The sequence below is a fragment of the Petaurus breviceps genome, unplaced genomic scaffold (assembly GCF_028583685.1).
Source record: "Petaurus breviceps papuanus isolate PSGF00001 unplaced genomic scaffold, PetGlider_PUasm1.0 80, whole genome shotgun sequence".
NCBI classification, from domain to species: domain Eukaryota; kingdom Metazoa; phylum Chordata; class Mammalia; order Diprotodontia; family Petauridae; genus Petaurus; species Petaurus breviceps.
The window spans coordinates 14,984,919-14,990,580 of NW_027186540.1; positions in this window are offsets into that span (position 1 = coordinate 14,984,919).

Sequence of the window (5,662 nt, forward strand, 5' to 3'; positions counted from 1 at the left end):
ATACATATGTGTGTATGAAAATATAAAAATTTATTAATTATTTATTATATTTATTATATTATGATATTATATATGATATTATTATGATAATATTATGATATTATATTAATTAATTATTATATATTAAAAGTTGTTTATTGGCTGTTTCAAGCAGTTCTTTTGAAAGTCATCACAAAGATCTAATAATATATAATGTGTAACCTATTTAACTTTTTTTTTCATTTTATTCTCTTAACCATAAACAGGGCCTATGACAAGGAGGAATAGCATTTGGTTTTGGTATATGGAGATACGGGAAGGACTAGGGTTCAAGTCCTGATTAAAAGTGCCAGGATTTTTCCTGACTGGGAATAGAGCAAACTGAGAGAAAATCTTAAGGCCCGGATTATTAATAATTTTTTTACCTTTCTAAAAGGAAGAACTAAACAAAATTGGACTTTTTTTCTTTCCCTAGGCTAAAATGGGCTCAGATAGCTTTGCTGTCAGCCCAGTCAGAGACAAGATCACATCACCCACCTAAAGGCCTCCATCTATCTATCCTATATTCAGGATCAGTCCCAATCCCCCTCACTCACGTGCAGTTTCCTAGGGTCTCACATGACACAACCACAAACCATGACACAGAGATGGACCTTGAAGGAGAACCTCAAATAGTTTAACCACCTGCCTCCCTCAATGGACCTCTCTCTCTATGTGATACCGTGCCTGGACTAAGTAAGTACTTGATCACTTTCCATTCCAGTGAGTCTGAATCCTGGGCAGCTGATGCACAAATGCCATACATCATCTTTAACTGTCTACTCTCTACTCTCATCCATTTCAAACCCCTGTTTCCAGTGTCCCACTACTGACCTACCTGAACCTTCAGTGGTGCCTTTTGGAATACTTACTCTATAATAAGTAAACTTTTTACTATAAAACTGTTCATTTTTAACTCCTATTTTCCAGATCTCATTGAGATCTAGGTCTTTCCTGATGAAACTTTCCTCTCATTCCTCAAACTTATTGGTCACAATAAAGGAAGCAGATTACTCCTTACTCCCCATTGTCATTTCTGTATTCTCCTTCTACTACCACAATTCAGCAACTTCTGCTTTGAAATTAATACTATACAAATTTTCACTCAATCAAGATCTTAACAGTAATTATTGGCCTACCCCCAGAACATTTTCCTTTCTTCTTCAGTGCCTGGTTCATGCTCTATCTATACCCCAATTTCTATTATTATGTGAGGGTAATTAAAATTAGATATTGATGCCCTCCCAAATACCCATAAATTCCCAGTTCCTCAACACATTCAATTCCATACACTCCCACCTTAAGGACACAAAGCAAAAACCTTGATCTTCTTATCGACCACAAATTCTCTACTTATACATTCATGAACTCTAAAATTTCTTTATCTAATCATAATCTTTTATCATTTTATCTTTGTTTATGTCTAATGATCTCTGGTGCTGTTCTGTATCCTTCTTCTTTAATGTGCCTTCTATTTCCTCCATCCTTCACTTTTTTCCTCAGATCATTCCTTGGTATACTCTCTTCCTTCTCCAATCTCTATCTCTCAAAGAAACAGACAAATACTATTCCACACACTACTCTTAAATTTCTTGCCTCCTCGTTCTGATGATCAGGTCTTTCCAGGGCCTAATCCTGGATTACTTCCACCATCTTTCTATTTTGTTCTTATTCACTTGCTGCTGAATTGAGCTAGAAGAAATCACAAAGCAATACCGATTTAGTGTACCACAAATTTATGTTATCTATTCAAAACTGAGCCTGCAGTGCAACAAGGCAATTTTTCTGCTCTTCTCTCTCTATATATATTGCTATTCCTGTCTATCTACTGGTTATTGTTTACTCTCCTCAAGCCTTTTGGAATACTCTATTTCTCATGATTTCAGTCAAGACCATCACCTTATATTTCAGTGAAAAAACTGAAGTCATTCAACGAGAGAGCTCCTTCTTCTCCCCTCGTCATGTCACGTCACTCAAATGTGTTTCCCTACTGTCTTCCTTCATTCCTGCCTCAAATGAAGAGATGGTCCTTCTCTTCACCAAGACCAACTAGTGTCCATTTATCCTTGATCTCAACTCTTCCCATCTTCTCCAGAAGATGGCTTCCATGATCATCTTTCCTCTCTCTAATCTTCAATCTACGCCCAGTATGCTGAGTCCTTCCCTTATGCCTATGAAAATGCCCATCCTTAAAAAAATCCCACAAAACAAAGCTTATTTTATCTGACCATCCTCACTGACTATTGTCCTACATCTCCTCTTCCCTTTTCAATTCAACATGTTGGAAAAAAAAAAACATGTCTATTGGGTGCTTCCACTTTCTCTTCCAATTTCTTCAATTTGCAATCTGGCTTCTGACTTTGCAATTCAATAGAAATTTTGCTTTCCAGAGTTACCAGAAATCTGCTAATTATCAAATCTATTTTTTTTTTCTCAAAGGTCATTCCCCTTGACTTTTTTTTGAAGGATTTGACTCTGTTGATCACCTCCTCTTGGATATGCTCTCTTCTCTAAGTTTCCATGACATTGCTCCCCTCTATATCTCCTTCCTACTGGTTTCATTGCTCCTCCTAAGTCTCATATGATGGACCTTCATCCATGTTATACCCACTAGTCACAGCATTTATCAAAGCTCTGTTCTAGGTCCTCTTTTCTTTTGCTGCTTTATTATCTTGCTTGTTTATCTCATCAGCATGCATTGCTTCAACTATCATCTTTATGAAGATAATTCAGATATAAAGCTATATGTGTGTATATACATCCACATGCATCTATATCTAGAACCATATCTATGTGACATACATATATATATATGTATATACATCTTATATCTATCTCTATCCATACACATACACATACATACACAATCACACATGCAGCTCTGGTCTCTCTCGGGATCCAATTCTACATCCACAACTATCTTATGGACATCAAAATATGTGGTTTCCTTTTAATTCTATGTATTTCATTTTATGCATTTAAAACATTATTCTGAGGTGTTCATACATATCACCAGACTTCCAAAGGGGTTCACGACAGACAAAGGATTAAACACTTCTGTCTAAAGAGCTGCCAAGGGCAGTGGGAGGCTAGATAACTTGCCCAGGGTCTCACAGCCCCTTTGTACTAGCTGTGTAGTCTTAATATTCTGAAATCTCTATTATACTGCACTGCCTATAAACATACTACTCATTTTCTTATTTATCACAAGTATAGCCTTTGATTCACAAATTTAAAAAAATCACAGTCATTATCCATGGACCAAGTTAATTATTTCCTTTGCATGAAATTATTTTTGTAAACTCAGTTGGCCTCAATTTCACATCTCCTTAGCACTTTAAGGTTTACTAAGTATTTTAATTATAATAAGCCTTAAGAGGAAAGTAGGGCAGACATTATTGGTCCTATTTTACAGAATAGGAAATGGGGCTCAAAGAGGTATAGAGAAGAGTATTGCCTCCCAAAGATTACACAAAATAGTCTCAGAACTGGAATGTAAAAGTAGGTCATCGGACCCCAAGCAAGATTTTTTTTTCTCTGACACTAGACTGAATTAGAAAGTTGTCTAAATGTAACTCAGTGGAATCAAATAAAATAGGGTGTTAAACATGAATAAGTCACCACAGTTCCCTAATTTATGAAATTTTTATCACAAACTATGATGGGTTAAAAGTACAAATATAATCCTTCAAGATATGGACAAATCATAATTTGGTACTCAGATGCTCCAGTATTCAAAAGGTTTTTTTCTATGATTTTAAATTTTTAATGTTTTATACTTTAACCATTTTATAATGGTTGCATTTCCCTAAGTATGGCTTCATTTAAGTTTATAAATAAAATTGACATACCTAAATTTGGTCTTTCAAATTGTTTTGGTTTTTAATGTTTATTTTCAGATTACATAGGAAAAGGGAAGGGACCAAGTATTTATTAAGCACCTACTATATGCCAAGCACTATGATAAGTCATTTACAAATATTATCTGATTTGATCCTCACAACAACCCTGAGAGGTAGTTGCTATTATTATCCCCATTTTATAGATGAGGATACTGAGGCAGAGAGAGATTAAGTAAGTGATTTGCCCAGAATCACTCTGCTAATAAGTGTCTAGGTCACATTTGAACTCAGGTTTTCCTGATTCCAGGCTCAGTGCTCTATCTATTGCCCCAGTCTTACATTGCAAGAACATTTCATTGAATAGACTTCATAGGGGAGAGGAAAGAACATTGGATTGGGGTGTATTTGTTGCAGCTCTGCCTCTGCTTAGCTGTGGCTTTGTACTATCCCAGCTTTGCCATTATCTGTGCAACTCTGAGTAAGTCACTTAAACTCTAATTTCTCTAAGATGTAATTTACTTCTCAACTAAATAAAGGTAATGGATTGGGTAATCTTTTCTAGTTTGAATAATCCATCAATTTAAGTTACTTTATCTCACTGGGTTTCAGTTTCCTTATTGATAAGTGACAGTTTGATCTGACCTCCAAGTTGCCTTTCATCTCTATGATTATTTGATTTCATCATGTATGTCTTCTTTTTACTGGATATTTTATAAAACTAACAATAGAAAATACACTATGAGAACCTGAGAAAGGTAAAACCACCCTTGCATCTTTAAAATGTTTGTTTCTTTAATTATAAGGAAGAAGAATACTGAAAACTGCATCATGGTCGTCAAGAGAGAAGACTTAAGAAATAAACAATTTGAATGTGTGTGTTCTTTAGTAGCCTGGTAACCATTAGCATAATGTGACATTTCCTTCCCCTATAATTCCAGAAAATAAGAGATCAAATTGAAAATTAAACACCATAACCATTATTATTTCACTGTGTGCAACTGCATGAGAGTGGTATGCCAGTGTAATTAGTAAGTATTTGTGAAAGAAATTTGCAGGTAACATTCTTGATACTGGCTAATTGCATCCTTCTGTTGGTCTACATAACCTTATTTCCAGGTTTAGAGTCAGTTTGCTGCATTAGTTCTTCCAAAGGGACCACACGTCAGACATCCTTGGAACAGGGTACAATTTAAATTACTGGTGGTCTACTAGTTATTTTTAGTTCGAGAGAACAAACACCAGATGTATTCTAGACAGACTCTAAAGAGAAGGGGGAGAAATCTACACTTAAAAAATATGGGACCAATTCATTGTTATTTTGCATAATATTCTCATTCTAGAAAATTTTATTCACATTTATCACTAGGTTCTTTGAAATGCTTCCATGAATGGAGAATCTACGCAGAAAACAACCTTACGTAACTCTGACATTATTCACTTTTGATCCCTGAAAAGCTATTTGGAATTTGTCTGACTGATTTAAAGACAGAAGTTGATGATATACATCATGTCAAGATGTCATTTGAGGGTTACTTGATAGTGTCCAGTAATTGTGCTCAGAAATCAAAATGTCTTTTTCTTTATGAAAAGATTTGAAAGAGTTGTCTGCAAAATTCATTTGTTGGTTACAGAACTTTATTTTTTTTTCTCTGACAAAATGATTATTAGTATTTTTGAAAGACAAATGTTTGCCATGGGGTATGTTTTCTCTCTCTGTCTTTGTCTCTTCCTTCCTTCCTCTCTCTCTCTCTCTCTCTCTCTCTCTCTCTCTCTCTCTCTCTCTCTCTCTCTCTCTCTCTCTC